Source organism: Protopterus annectens, chromosome 3.part0 (genome assembly GCF_019279795.1).
Source record: "Protopterus annectens isolate FY-2018-M chromosome 3.part0, PAN1.0, whole genome shotgun sequence".
NCBI classification, from domain to species: Eukaryota; Metazoa; Chordata; order Ceratodontiformes; family Protopteridae; genus Protopterus; species Protopterus annectens.
The window spans coordinates 1922976543-1922993541 of NC_056731.1; the positions used below are offsets into that span (position 1 = coordinate 1922976543).

General features: G+C 41.1%; 1 protein-coding gene across 1 annotated transcript in view; it reads right to left on the reverse strand.

Moving 5' to 3' along the window:
• LOC122797184 (cyclic nucleotide-binding domain-containing protein 2-like) overlaps positions 1–16999 on the reverse strand; it is a 605654-nt gene that overhangs the window by 523458 nt on the left and 65197 nt on the right. The gene's annotated exons all lie outside the window — the stretch shown is intronic.

The following is a 16999-nucleotide window of genomic DNA, read 5'->3' on the forward strand; positions in this document are numbered from 1 at the left end:
TAGTCTGGAGGTGTGCATATCCATTATGAATATGGAGACACCACCACCTTTGTAGCTACGGTCCATGTTTTGGGGCCGAAAGGTGTGGAATGAGTTATAGCCTGGTAGCGCAGGGGTGCTTTCTGCCCTTTTAAACCAGGTCTCCGTTACAGCATAAATGTCGATGTTCTCCATTTTGAGGAGTGCTTCGAGCGAGTGCATCTTCAGATTTAGACTTCTAGCATTGAGCAGCATGACCCTCAGATTGAATTTATTTATAGCTGTTACAGTGGTAATTTGGTCTTTGGAACACCGCCTAAAAAAGGCACTATAGGGGTGGCAAGAGCCTTAGCCAGTACCCAAAGCCCACGGGTGACAGATGCAGGCCATCTCTGGCAAAGCATCAAGGTCTGTCAATCATGTCATCCCAAGCAGACAGATACTGGAGCCCCTTAGAATGACACCAGGAACTTAGCCAATTGTTGAAGTCAATCATGTTTTGTTTGTACTGCAGTATCATTCTGGGTGATGGTAGGATACTGCTCAGGGCTAGGGTCATACCTGCCTGGACCACATAATCCAAGAGCTCCACCATGTCTCTTTTCATGTAGTCCAGGGAGGTGCATCTCAGGTCATTCACACCTACATGGACAATGACAGAGTCATACTTGTACTTGTTGTGGAGTGACCTGCGTGCGTGTGTTATGTGTCGGATTCTGGCACCTGATAGACAGCTGACTGTTACCTTCTCCTTATTCAACCTAGTGAGTGGGACATCTGTGTGCCTCACTATTGAGTCACCTATGATTAGTGTATTGGGCAAGGTGTTTAGCCTTAGGGGATTAGGTTGAGGGGCACAATGTGGAGGTGAGCTATGTGTCCTGTGGTTTGTGCTGTGTTGTGGTGGTCCAGTGAATTTCTGTCTTGGAGCTCTCTGCTGTTTAGGTAAATTTCTATTGAGAGCTATACAACACAAATACATCCCTGTCTGGAATGGGTGTCATACTTTCTGCAGCAGCCAACCACATGCAAGTGACACTTCTTAATGGCTGTAAAACAAAGGCATTACCATTCATAGGTGGTCAACACGTAAAACACCGAAATATAACTGGCATAAAACATGGGCATACAGTGCATTTCTGGTTGCATTTCCTGAACCTCTGCTTCCCACTGGAAAACAAGTCAGTGTGACTCCACCTTAGATCATCATGTTGATGTCTGCACTTTTCCTCCAAATGGGTGATGCCAGTGGCATCATATAACACCTATACCAGGTTGAACAAGACATCAACATTTTTAAAGTACTATCAAACCACTCCAGCAGGCACTTATTATATCCTCTGTGCAGGAAGAACAGGATTTTCCTGTTCTTCCTTTCATACCATGAAGGAGCCCTGCAATTGCCACTTGAAGAACCAGTCATTGCTACTCAGTGGATCTACTTAATGTGCAATATGGTACATTCCTGCTCACGGATGTCCACTGCTGAACTGAGTGCTATGTAAAGAAGTGTGGTCAGTGGGCTAAACAGTAAGGACATGGCTTATGTCTGCAGGTATAGATAGCACAGTGCACAGACTAAGTAACTGGCAGGCGATGGTGCTATTTTTGCCAAGACTGGTCTGAAACATGGGAACAGAACTTACTGGAAGAACTATAAACGTGCTGTGGATGAAGATCATTACAGAGAGAAGGAAGGAAATATCTGCTCATAAAGTACTTATTGCAGCCAGCGATGCCTGTGTTGTATGTAAAGGGAGGGGGATGCCAGTCTATAGGTTGTATAACTGACAAATATACAAGAATGTCCCACGTATGGGTAATTCAGCACAAATACAACACATAGAGGAGTGGTAACACAGCACACAATCACATAAAAGCATGTAGGTACTGAAACACCCAGGCACCCACACATGTTTCATACAGGGCCATCATACAGCCACATGTCATAGTTGTCATAATTATGTATGTTATGTCATAGTTCAGTATGGCTGTGGGGGGATGCAGTGACCACAGGATATTGCATGGGATGCCGAGGCACATGAAGAGTGCGTGATTGATATGACCCTACATACCTGCAGGGTGTAATACCATATACAGGGGCCATGTCTGGTGGCTGTAAGCAATACCCAGATGGGTACAGATGGAACATCAACAGATCGGTCTGGTGGGACAGGTGTACCTTGCAGAGGATACTGCTGCTGTGGAACACACTCCCCATCCACATTAAACAAAGTTAGTCCCTGTCCATAGGGGGAAAACCCTAAGACTGACGCCTGTACTACTAATAGACAGAGGCAGCTCCTAAATGCTTTATCCCATGTATGGATCCCCTTAAATTACCTATGGTATGATCCTAGTTATTTTCATTATGTGTAATGTATAATTATTGACCATGGGATAGGTAAGGCCAATCTATAACCTAGTAGGATAGGTTAATTTGAGCACAAAGAGGGAAACTGACTAGGCTTAAAATGGCCCGCAAGGGCAGCTAGCCTAGTACTTACCTGTGAACCTATGAATCTATAAGAGGTTATGGACAGTAATATATGAGTAGCTGAGCCTATATGCCTACTAAATTGCGTATTTTGTCTGCAGGTGTACAGCTATGGTTATGGGTACTCAGGGGGAGAGAACATCTTGAGAAATTCACAAGCCAGGAAAATGATGTGCTACTGCATACCCTCCCCATGCATAACATTTTTCTATTGACCAAATTTGGTTCTGACCAGCACATCTGGGACCATATCTGGTGGGGAATTATCCATGATTTGAATACTGTGGACTCCATAATGAGACTATACAAAGGAGGGTTATACATATGCTCTCCCATGCAAAGCAGAAGGCTTGGTATTTTGAGATGGACAAGACCACCATATAGGGTAGACCACCAGCACTGAAGTATCAGGCAGTGGTTGAAGAGTTTTTGATGTCTTTCGTCAACCAGGATTAATACTGGCCCCTCATTTCAGGTGGTTGTTTGAAAATGGGTGTGCAGGCCTGGTGTATAAGAATTATGTGTAAGTGATAGACAAGGTTAGAATTGGCCTTCCTACTGTAATATGATACATACATACAAATAGATTGGACTAAATATGACTGATGATAACCTTCACCTCTGTCATGTAGGAACCATGGGTCTGCAAGTGCAATGGCTTGCCCAACAAGTATATGTGACACAGAATTTTATAGTAATGTTTAACATGTCTCTCAATAAGCATGTGACACTGTGGGATAGTACAACCATAAAGCTGTGAGCTCACATTATTGTCATATGTACCACACATTCAGAGGTTCCAGTATTGATGGTTATTGCACAGCACGGCAACAGAGGGCTAAGATCAGCAGGCCTGCTGTAAACTCTCAATAACTGTAACATGCTGGCAACGTGGTCTGATGACATAGTGATGCTGCTTGTGACACTTCAGAGGAAGGGAACAACAACATCCTTACGCACAGAGGCACCGATGGAGTTTGCTGCTGGGGAAAAGCCTTAGTGGAGCCTGCCCTACTACCTGCAGATGAAAGTCCTACACAGGTCTCCTCTTGAGTCCCTATCAAATACAGCCTCTGGTGTGTGCACATCCTCTGACATGGGCATTCCCACCACAGGGGAAAGAGGCAGGGGAATCCAGTGCCACAGAAACTACCATACTGTCCCTGATATGCCTGCAACACTCCAAATCAACCACCATATGTGCAGACCAATCATCCAGGTACAAAAAAAGCTTCTACACTCAGCAATTTGGAGCTGCTGGGCATGCTCCATGGCACACAAAAGGACTTGCATAGTGACCAAGTGTATTAACACAACAAAAAATATTGCTACTGAGGTCACTGGTAGTGAATGTTGCCCTCCATAAGTGTGTCTATGTGATACCTTATGACGACCCTTCAGTCTGGGTCCACTAGCTACGGTGTGTCTTTGTATAGTGTAGGGTCTTTACACAGGGTAGTCATGCATGAGGTGTCCTAATTTAGAGTACACAGAATATTGAACATGAAGGATTGGTGTTACCTGATGGAACATGGCCTGGAACCTCTGGTCATGGTTGAAGAAATTCCTGCCCAGAGAATATGTCTTGAGTGTGGTAGGTGGCCACACAGAGTGTCACAGTTCTTCCTCATCTCTGCCATGGAATGGATCTAGCCCTGACATGATTAACCAGCACAGTGTATGCTACCAACAGTCCAACAACCAACAGTCATGAAGTGGCATCCCAGCCCTCTCAGTTGATGGGTTTATATCATAAGTTTGAAGTTTGAAAACTTCGAATCTCATATGATCGACATCATATGAGCAAAGTTTTCAAACACTGAACATTACAACGAAGATCTCCATAGGGAATATTTCCCTTCACTTCAATGTAGTGCAATCTCGGAGTTGGTATATTTAAGTAGCGGGGGTGTGAAGGGGGGTTTGCCCACCTGCATAGAGTGTTCAGGTATTTTTTTTTTTAGTTTGTTTATATTGTACGTTCAAAGTATGAAAACTTCACTCATATGGAGTTGATCACATGAGATTCGAAGTTTTCAGACTTCGAACATATAATATAGTCCCCAGTTGAGGATGTGATCCCTGACACTCACTATCTCCAGAATCTGTTGTCATTGCATTCATTTCCAGTGACCCTACCCCCTCAATATAACATTGCAGTCAGATGTCACTGTGTTCCCACAGATGTGCTAGTGATGATGACTGCCTGGCCTACCCTTATCCAGTGTGAGCTTATTGATGTCTTATGCACAATGTGGCACATTATTCACTGCCATGTACAGCCTGAGTGCTACAGAATATGTTATTTTAGTTTGTGATATCTATGTCATGTTGTGCACAATAGTTGTGAACCAGATGTTTTTGTTTGTGTACTTGCCATGTTTTGGATTGTCATGCCCTACAGTGCTGGTGTTCCATTTGGATTTTCCTGTATGTCCGCCCAGCCCCTCTACTGCTGCTGCATCAAATATGGACTGTCCTGGCCTGGTGTCATCAGTCTGCTCTGCCTGTTTACACAGTATCATGCTGTGCAGTATGGCCCACACTACAAATATCTTGCTGCATTTTTCCAGGTTGTATTCTATTTCCACACCAGAGATTTCTAGTATTTATTTATTTATTTTTATTAACATTTGATTACTGAGAAAGTCAGACTGGGTAGGAGCCCATTTTCTGCAGAGGCAAAAGGATAAAAGTTCCAAAGTATTACAAAAAACATTCTAAGAACAATAATTTTGCTATCTTCAAAAATAATATAAAACATCTACAGTTTAAATAATTATACAAAATTAGACATAATGTGAAAGTATTGGTTAAAAACAGATACAACTAATATGACAATGATATAATATTTAGAGAAATGTTGGCCTGTTTATAGAAAAATTAAAAGTAAGTTAGTATAATACAAACAGGAATTGCAATATGAAGTGACAGGGTTATAGCATATTTAGAAACAGAGTCAGAGAAGTGAAACTGAAGTAAGGAAGTGAGTGAAAAAAGGAGAGTAAAAGGTATAAGGTATGAAGAGGCATTTCTTCACATTTAGGGATAAAGTTTATCCTGGGGTTGAGCAAGTAAAGAGGTAGATTTTGGATAGGAAGTCTTTAAGAATGGGTTTAAAGGACTAAATGGAGGGTATTGACCTGATGGATACAGGTAATAAGTTCCAGGCCTTGGCAACATGGTATGATTCTCAATATGCAGATTTGATAGGTTTGTGGACAGATAGGAGTGTTTGGTCATTGGACTGTAATGATCATTCGGGAACTTAATTGTGCAGAATGATATTTAGTTATGAATTAGCAGATGGATGCTGGATAATTTTATAGGTGGTAAGAAGCTGTGTAGTTCTACTAATTTAGGCTTTTTAGTGCTAGGGTGGCCACGGTGGTGCAGCAGTTAGTGTTGTCGCCTCACAGCAAGAGGTTCTACGGTTCGATCCTCGGCGGAGTCTGCATGTCCTCCCTGTGGTCGCGTGGGTTTCCTACGGGTACTCCGGTTTCCTCCCACATCCCAAAGACATGCTGTAGGTGGATTGGACACTCTAAATTGGCCCTAGGTGTGAGTGTGTGCATGTGTGTGCCTTCTGTGGAAGGTTGGGCGCCAAGCTGGCAACTCGACACCGTAAAACTCCGCTGCCAGTCAGGAGCAGACAGGTGTTCCGCTGTGGCGACCCCTAACCAGGAAAAAGCCGAAAGAAGAAGAAGGAGTGCTATACAAGGGTGAGTTCTGAAGGGGATGTTTGCTACAGATTTAGCTACCTTATTATAACATTGTTCAAGTTTTAATTTTGCTGTTGCCTGAAGGTTAGCAAAGATAAGAGTGCCATAAAGTAGTGAGGGAAGGCTGTAATTAGTGGCAAGTGTAGTTTTAGTAACATTAGTGAGAAAGTTTTAGGCTCTGTAAACCATCCCTAGTCTAGACAGCAGAATCTGCCTTTCTGAAGTCCAAAGATGTTTTCCATGATATTTCTGGTATCTGCATGGATCTGTATGGCATTTTTGTTATTGTTTGAATATTATGCATAGAGATCAGCATCCATGGCAGAAGGCCAAATACAGCATCACCTGTAACACACAAGACACACCATTATATCTAGTATTCACCCAGAATGCATGCCAGCCACATTATAGTACGCTTTGATGAAGGTAAATTTGACTGAGAGCCATGTGGTAAAAAATGATTGAAAGTGTATTTGACTCAAAAGCCATTTTATTGAAAGCTATGAAAGTCTAGAGATACTATTTTTGATATAATTTCTGAGCATGGGAGTTGTTAGGTTAGCAAATTGGAAGATTTTGTATAGATTTGCAATACCCCCTGTCAGGTTACAACCCTGGACTTGTAGATTTTGTGCATCAGCACTAATTCACTGTGTGTGTGTGTGTGTGTGTGTGTGTGTGTGTGTGTGTGTGTGTGTGTGTGTGTGTGTGTGTGTGCGCGCGTGTGTGCTATTTTCTCCATTTGTCTCTGACCTAGGACTGGAGTTAGAATATACAATTAAGGGTAGTGGGGGGCATGGGGGTTTTCTCCCTGCAAGAAAGCTTTTTATGGTATATATGTTGTTTAGAATGTTTTTAACAAAATGGCTTTTCAGTCAAACTACTTTCAATCTTTTTTTTTGATCATTCAGCTTTCAGTCAAATGTACCTTCGACATAATGTACTAGAATTGCTAGCTAGATGTATAAGCCATTCTGTTCACTGTGTGTGTGTGTGTGTGTGTGTGTGTGTGTGTGTGTGTGTGTGTGTGTGTGTGTGTGTGTGTGCACGCCCCGCACACATGCATGCATATCTGTCTGTTTATTCCTACCAACAAGGTGACTCTGTAGGAAATTTGCTTAAAGGAACCATTGGTACAGGTCAGATGCATGCCACATGTATGAACTGGTCACCTATGATTAGTGTATTGGGCAAGGTGTTTAGCCTTAGGGGATTAGGTTGAGGGGCACAATGTGGAGGTGAGCTATGTGTCCTGTGGTTTGTGCTGTGTTGTGGTGGTCCAGTGCATTTCTGTCTTGAAGCTCTCTGCTGTTTAGGTAAATTTCTATTGAGAGCTATACAACACAAATACATCCCTGTCTGGAATGGGTGTCATACTTTCTGCAGCAGCTAACCACATGTAAGTGACACTTCTTAATGGCTGTAAAACAAAGGCATTACCATTCATAGGTGGTCAACACGTAAAACACCGAAATATAACTGGCATAAAACATGGGCATAGAGTGCATTTCTGGTTGCATTTCCTGAACCTCTGCTTCCCACTGGAAAACAAGTCAGTGTGACTCCACCTTAGATCATCATGTTGATGTCTGCACTTTTCCTCCAAATGGGTGATGCCAGTGGCATCATATAACACTTATACCAGGTTGAACAAGACATCAACATTTTTAAAGTACTATCAAACCACTCCAGCAGGCACTTATTATATCCTCTGTGCAGGAAGAACAGGATTTTCCTGTTCTTCCTTTCACACCATGAAGGAACCCTGCAATTGCCACTTGAAGAACCAGTCATTGCTACTCAGTGGATCTACCTAATGTGCAATATGGTACATTCCTGCTCACAGATGTCCACTGCTGAATAGAGTGCTATGTAAAGAAGTGTGGTCAGTGGGCTAAACAGTAAGGACATGACTTATGTCTGCAGGTATAGATAGCACAGTGCACAGACTAAGTAACTGGCAGGCGATGGTGCTATTTTTGCCAAGACTGGTCTGAAACATGGGAACAGAACTTACTGGAAGAACTATAAACATGCTGTGGATGAAGATCATTACAGAGAGAAGGAAGGAAATATCTGCTCATAAAGTATTTATTGCAGCCAGCGATGCCTGTGTTGTATGTAACGGGAGGGGGATGCCAGTCTATAGGTTGTATAACTGACAAATATACAAGAATGTCCCACGTATGGGTAATTCAGCACAAATACAACACATAGAGGAGTGGTAACACAGCACACAATCACATAAAAGCATGTAGGTACTGAAACACCCAGGTACCCACACGTGTTTCATACAGGGCCATCATACAGCCACATGTCATAGTTGTCATAATTATATATGTTATGTCATAGTTCAGTATGGCTGTGGGGGGATGCAGTGACCATAGGATATTGCATGGGATGCCGAGGAACATGAAGAGTGCGTGACTGATATGACCCTACATACCTGCAGGGTGCAATACCATATACAGGGGCCATGTCTGGTGGCTGTAAGCAATACCCAGATGGGTACAGACGGAACATCAACAGATCGGTCTGGAGGGACAGGTGTACCTTGCAGAGGATACTGCTGCTGTGGAACAAACTCCCCATCCACATTAAACAAAGTTAGTCCCTGTCCATAGGTGGAAAACCCTAAGACTGACGCCTGTACTACTAATGGACAGAGGCAGCTCCTAAATGCTTTATCCCATGTATGGATCCCCTTAAATTACCTATGGTATGATCCTAGTTATTTTCATTATGTGTAATGTATAATTATTGACCATGGGATAGGTAAGGCCAATCTATAACCTAGTAGGATAGGTTAATTTGAGCACAAAGAGGGAAACTGACTAGGCTTAAAATGGCCTGCAAGGGCAGCTAGCCTAGTACTTACCTGTGAACCTATGAATCTATAAGAGGTTATGGACAGTAATATTTGAGTAGCTGAGCCTATATGCCTACTAAATTGCATATTTTGTCTGCAGGTGTACAGCTATGGTTATGGGTACTCAGGGGGAGAGAACATTTGAGAAATTCACAAGCCAGGAAAATGATGTGCTACTGCATACCCTCCCCATGCATAATATTTTTCTACTGACCAAATTTGGTTCTGACTAGCACATCTGGGACCATATCTGGTGGGGAATTATCCATGATTTGAATACTGTGGACTCCATAATGAGACTGTACAAAGGAGGATTATACATATGCTCCCCCATGCAAAGTAGAAGGCTTGGTATATTGAGATGGACAAGACCACCATATAGGGTAGACCACCAGCACTGAAGTATCAGGCAGTGGTTGAAGAGTTTTTGGTGTCTTTCGTCAACCAGGATTAATACTGGCCCCTCATTTCAGGTGGTTGTTTGAAAATGGGTGTGCAGGCCTGGTGTATAAGAATTATGTGTAAGTGATAGACAAGGCTAGAATTGGCCTTACTACTGTAATATGATACATACATACAAATAGATTGGACTAAATATGACTGATGATAACCTTCACCTCTGTCATGTAGGAACCACGGGTCTGCAAGTGCAATGGCTTGCCCAACAAGTATATGTGACACAGAATTTTATAGTAATGTTTAACATGTCTCTCAATAAGCATGTGACACTGGGATAGTACAACCATAAAGCTGTGAGCTCACATTATTGTCATATGTACCACACATTCAGAGGTTCCAGTATTGATGGTTATTGCACAGCAGGGCAACAGAGGGCTAAGATCAGCAGGCCTGCTGTAAACTCTCAATAACTGCAACATGCTGGCAACGTGGTCTGATGACATAGTGATGCTGCTTGTGACACTTCAGAGGAAGGGAACAACAACATCCTTATGCACAGAGGCACCGATGGAGGTTGCTGCTGGGGAAAAGCCTTAGTGGAGCCTGCCCTACTACCCGCAGATGAAAGTCCTACACAGGTCTCCTCTTGAGTCCCTATCAAATATAGCCTCTGGTGTGTGCACATCCTTTGACATGGGCATTCCCACCACAGGGGAAAGAGGCAGGGGAATCCAGTGCCACAGAAACTACCATACTGTCCCTGATATGCATGCAACACTCCGAATCAACCACCATATGTGCAGACCAATAATCCAGGTACAAAAAAAGCTTCTACACTCAGCATTTTGGAACTGCTGGGCATGCTCCATGGCACACAAAAGGACTTGCATAGTGACCAAGTGCATTAACACAACAAAAAATATTGCTGCTGAGGTCACTGGTAGTGAATGTTGCCCTCCATAAGTGTGTCTATGTGATACCTTATGACGGCCCTTCAGTCTGGGTCCACTAGCTACGGTGTGTCTTTGTATAGTGTAGGGTCTTTACACAAGGTAGTCATGCATGAGGCGTCCTAACTTAGAGTACACAGAAGATTGAACATGAAGGATTGTTGTTACCTGATGGAACATGGCCTGGAACCTCTGGTCATGGTTGAAGACATTCCTGCCCACAGAATATGTCTTGAGTGTGGCAGGTGGCCACACAGAGTGTCACAGTTCTCCCTCATCTCTGCCATGGAATGGATCTAGCCCTGACATGGTTAACCAGCACAGTGTATGCTACCAACAGTCCAACAAGCAACAGTCATGAAGTAAAAGTAAACACAAAGCTCCAAGGAAACCAATGGCACCTGATTCAATATAATGTTCCACAAACCACTTTCAAAAGTACAATTTAATAAAGCGCTTTTTGTCACCTTGTTAAGGTAACTTCTTCAGATTACATTGACAAACAACACTTAGCCATTAAATAGTAAAATACAGTCACATGATTTTACCTAAATGGTGTATTAATTCTACAAAAAGTAGTACCTTGTTAAAACTTATAAAATATCTTATAATAGTCTTAAATGACTTAAAACTATAGTGTTACATTTGTTGTAAACTGCCAACTAGTTACAACATATAAAAACATCTATACCACCTGTAGACCTTAAATAATGTAGAAAATTTATACTTATGTGGATCCACACATAAAGAATGTGTGATGCATAACCTTTCTGCAGGGACATGTTGGTACACCTAAACTTGACTTAAAAAGTGTATGGAGTTAGCTTCATGGCAATAGATCAAGTTCGGTCTAACATTCGAGGTGGCCCTTACAATTTAATTTTGGAAGAATGTGAATTGACATGGCAAATAAGACTAAATGCTTTTGCTGAACCAGGTCTAAATGACCATTGTAATATACAATGTATTTTAAGACTTAAAAGTTTAAATAGGAAGTAAATAACTCCATTTTACTGAAAGCTATGAAAGTCTAGAGATGCTATTTTTGGTATAATTTCTGAGCATGGGAGTTGTTAGGTTAGCAAATTCGAAGATTTTGTATAGATTTGCAATACCCCCTGTCAAGTTACAACCCTGGACTTGTAGATTTTGTGCACCAGCACTAATTCAGTGTGTGTGTGTGTGTGTGTGTGTGTGTGTGTGTGTGTGTGTGTGTGTGTGTGTGTGTGTGTGTATTTGTGTGTGCGTGTGTGCTATTTTCTCTTTTCTCCATTTGTCTCTGACCTAGGACTGGAGTTAGAATATACAATTAAGGGTAGTGGGGGGCATGGGGGTTTTCTCCCTGCAAGAAAGCTTTTTATGGTATATATGTTGTTTAGAATGTTTTTAACAAAATGGCTTTTCAGTCAAACTACTTTCAATCTTTTTTTTTGATCATTCAGCTTTCAGTCAAATGTACCTTCGACATAATGTACTAGAATTGCTAGCTAGATGTATAAGCCATTCTGTTCACTATGTGTGTGTGTGTGTGTGTGTGTGTGTGTGTGTGTGTGTGTGTGTGTGTGTGTGTGTGTGTGTGTGTCTGTGTGTGTGCGCCCCGCACACATGCATGCATATCTGTCTGTTTATTCCTACCAACAAGGTGACTCTGTAGGAAATTTGCTTAAAGGAACCATTGGTACAGGTCAGATGCATGCCACATGTATGAACTTCCCAGGTGGCACATGGACAGATTAAAGATAATGCCCTGAGCGTTACAGATCACCTGACAGATTTGGAAGTGGCAATCCTCCTGTTTATGTATTTCTGTCTTTCTGGGCCAGGTGAAACCCTATCAGCAGCAAGGGGCAATATATGGTGTCCAAGACCTCAGGCAATTGTGCAAGACCAAAGAATGCTTTTATGATATTGGTTATCTCCTGTAGCATTCCTGAGAATCATGCATGCTGCTCCATATCTTGCAACATGATTGATGACAAGGAACTAGTTATTTAAGAGGCAGAGGCCTACAACATAGCTTTCATACCATTACATACTTGGTCCCATAGTATATCCCTGACAACTCTAAAGCAATCGATTATCTGCTTCTCTGTGAGGTGCTACAATGTCACTGCCTATAATATCTCCATTGGTATGGGCAGCCATGAAAAGCAGCATTGCCAGCAATGACTGAACATGCTGCTGAGGTACTGCTGTCACTATGCCTTATGTGAATACCATCCTGCATTCTGTAATCACTGATTGGTATGCAGCAGTAACAGTAGTTCTGGGACCCCACACTGCTGCAGCACCTCCCTGAAGAAACAGTACAACAAACGTAGGCACTGATTGGTATGCAGCAGTAACAGTTGTTCTGGGACCCCACACTGCTGCAGCACCTCCTTGTAACACATTCTAGGCTACATGACTATATCTCAGGTACAGAAAATGCACATAGAATGTACTACCAAAACAATCTCCCCATCATCTATTCAAGGATAAAAAGCCTATCATCTCTTCCATGGCAAAGGACACAATTTGCTTTGTTCTTTCTGAATCAGGGGCTCATCGATCAGACAGAACCTCCTTTTCTGGACCTTGCTATAAGCTTTCCTAGTGACACTGAAGAGAATGAGTCTTAAATAATTGAGGCACACACATCTGTTTTTTTTTTTTTTTTTATGACAGACTACCACCCCATTTTACAATTACAAATGTACATGGTCCTGTCTTCCTTACAGTAATGAAAAAGAACATTAAACCATGACCAAAAGTATACAGTGATTTCAGAATTTCCAACCATATCTGATCTAATCCCACAGCCTTGCAATCTCAGAACCATTAAATTACTGTAATCACCAGCTCATCTACAGAACTGGACCCATCCCAACAGTTGTTTCTGGCACCAGATCTTCAGAGGAGGATGCCTACCTGTTCAGGATTTCCTCAGAGTTTTCCTTTCACCCCCTGATTATGTCAGTAGTTGTGATCAGGGTTTCTTCACCATTGCTGAGAATAGCCTGGGTAATGTCCTGTCCCCCATCTGTCTGATTCACTGGTTGCTTTACCAGAATCTCTGAGGATATTCTAAGTTCTGAACAGGCTCCCTAAGTTCCTCCAATACCTTGGCCTTTGCTGCTGCTTTCCTGGACTGTTAGTATTTATCAGTCAAAACTGGAGACAGCCTCCACTAAAAATGCATAGAAGACCTATTTCCTTAACTTAATAGCTTTGCTCTTTATGGTGTCCAGCAGAGATCCTCACATTTCTGCTATGAAAAGCACTAAATACCTTTCAGCCATATCCCATTACTGACCCTTCAGTTGATGTGGCCTTGAACAGGCTCCATTCAGACCCCATGTTCCAACCTCCCCAGTATATCATAGAAGCTTTTAAAAAATCCAAAACATGTGGCCGCAGAAGCATTCCTGGAACACTGTGACCACATATTTTGATTCTGAAATTTTTAATATGAGTAAATCACAGTGGATATAGACTAAAACCTATGATTCTTCAAAATGAAGCCTTAATAGGAGTAAGAAACTATGATGCCTAAAATGCAAACTTAAACAATAAAATAAAGCCAATTATCACTCCATAACATCTAATTATATAAGTTAAGAACTTCCAATAAGAAACATGAAATTCTTGTCATTTTCTAACCCTTTGTGGTTCAGAGTTTGACATTTAAAAATACAGAAGGCTTTATTCCATACTACCACAGTATTAACTGTCTTGCCTTCCCTAATATGTGGCACAACCTTTCTCCTAAACAGAAGTTTTATATTAGTTATTTCACTGTTTTGTACAGACTATAAATGATAATGAAACGAGCTGCTTTCATTATTTGTCCTAACATCTCTATGATGTTCTTGATCTCACGACCTTCTGGTTTCTCCAGTGCCTATAAGACCACATAAACATTTAACACCACAAACTACACCTGCTGTATTACAAGTAAACATTTCATTATAACAAAATGTGAAACCATTAATATTGTAAATCCTGTTAACTATACAGGTATATGCAACATGAGGGAATTGTGCCTTCTGTCAAAAACTAATGTACTGATAACATGAATTGCCTCTGAAAGTTGTCATGTACAAGAAATCAGACAAACTATTGTCCCTTCAATGTATTTCAAGTAAAGTACTTAGAACTGCCTAAGTTATGAATCTGTACTATGTTTGGTCTCCCAGCCTCCCTCATTGTGTAGTGCATAACTTTTGACAACTTGTACCCAAAGAGTAAAAATACTAAATCTATGAACACTGTCAAACTGAGGATTTGATTCCTGGCTTTATTAAGGTGCCCTCACTCTGGGTTTATAGGCCTAAACATGTTTATATTAGCTATTAATTGAATGGTTCTATATTTTCAACCACAGATTTTATCATATTTATCTTATTGCCCTACCTTATGAATCAAAATGGTATAGTTTCTGCCCCAAAGTATATTTTACAGTTGCTCTAAATTTGGTTATTGTGTAACTGGTTGGCCATTATTTCCATGCTTCTGTTCATTCACAGTTGCATTACCTCATCATCATAACTATTGTTTGAATGAAACAGCAAGATTACAATTCATGCAGCAGCTGTTTTGCCTAAATCCCGAAGACCATAACGCCGAACGTCAGAAGGTCGAGATGAAAATGATGAACGCTTACAGTCATGAGTGGCCAATTTTTCCTAGGGCAAGGAAAAGGCCCAACATGTGGAAATATGCCCTTTTCCCCAATGTAGTGCAATCCCAGACTTAGTACATATAGTTAGGGAATGTGGGGGGGCATAGCCCCCCCAGGTGGTTTATACATAAGCCAGTGTGTTTTACTTACATGATGGACAAGTGCTTCCTTGCCCTAAGAAAAATCAGCAATTCCTTATTGTAAGTGTTTGTCATTTTCATCTCGACATTCTGACCTTCATCATTATGGGCTTCTTGATTTAAAGGTAATCCATATATATATATATTTTTTATATGCACACACACACACACACACACACACACACACACACAGACACACACATTGATCTATGCCAGATAATTGAGTTTTCAGAAACTCAAAATTCATATGGACAAGACAATATGATCAAATTTCCAAAAACTCAAAAATCAAAAAGAAAAAAAATTGACTTTTTTACATTTATGCAGGGAACAAGCCCCCACACACACACACCCACACCCCCTGAAAATTATAAATACCAACTCTGAGATTGCACTACAGTGAAGAAAAGGGTAAATTGCTTGATCCTCGTTGTACTGCGATCTCCATTCAAAAGCTTTGAATTTTCAAAAACCCGATCATATGGTCTCGACCATATGAATTTCAAGTTTCTGAAAACTAGATCAACTGATAGGGTTCCATACACACACACACACACACACACACACACACACACATATATATATATATATATATATATATATATATATATATATATATATATATAGTGACTTATCCATTCTGCGATTGCTTTTTAGGGGAGTTATGCAGTCAATCAGCTGTAATTAACCAGTTAGTGTTTTGGGTGGTAAGAATCAAGAATTTGTAGGGAAATATGTTCATGCAGCAGCTGCTGAATTACCTTTTGGGGCCAAGTGTCAAATGGGGACTTCACCTACTGACTCCTGCTAGATTTCTTCCTCCTAGAACAATAGCTCTAGCTCATACAAATGTGGAGATTATAGCTCCCTCCGCTTAACCTTTATAATGTGTTCTGCTTCTGTCACAATCTATATTGTGAACAAATCAGGGGCATGAATGGCCTACAACAGAACATCTTCAGAAGTAATCTGTATGCAACATATATATCCATCTGTGTGTATGTGTGCGTCCCTCACTGCTCAGTGCAGTAAATTAAAGGCTCACAAGCAAGTATGCCACAAAGGCATTAATGAGTGCTAAGCCAAGTTCTTTGTTTAATTATTGAAGCAAATACTGGCACCCCACACCAGCACTCATAAGTGGGCAGTTACACTGTATGGTATTTTGACAGGGTACATGCTGGCATATCACATGATCATTGATAATAAAGTAGGTTATTAATATTTTTTTTAATAAACTGGAAGAATGCATGTTAGTACATCATGTGGACACTCATTGCAAGACATCTTGTTGCATGATGCAGGCACACATAATAAGATAGCTTTCTGAACACTAAGTCACTAACTATAATTAACTGAAGGGATGTTAATGCCTCACATGACATTGACAAGCAGAAGCATACTTAATACAGTGTAGTAGTCTAAAGAGGCCAGTGGTGGCAAATTACATGAATACTGATAAATGGATAGCTTCCCAAGTGTGCTACATAATAAGCTAAAGACATAATTCCTGACACTTCACAAGGGTACTGATAAGTGGTCAACTTATAACATAGTATGTGCAATTTCTGATAAGTGTTTAGCTTACTAAGTACTATGTGTAACATGCAAAATATACACCTGCTAGCACTTTATATTGGCACTGATAAATGGTCAGATTAGTAACTATGCTTTACAATATAATAATGAGCAAAGGCTGTCACATCACATGAGCATTGAAGTGATATCTTTAAGAGATACCTACCGGAACATTCCACTGGCATTGAAAAGCAGACATCTT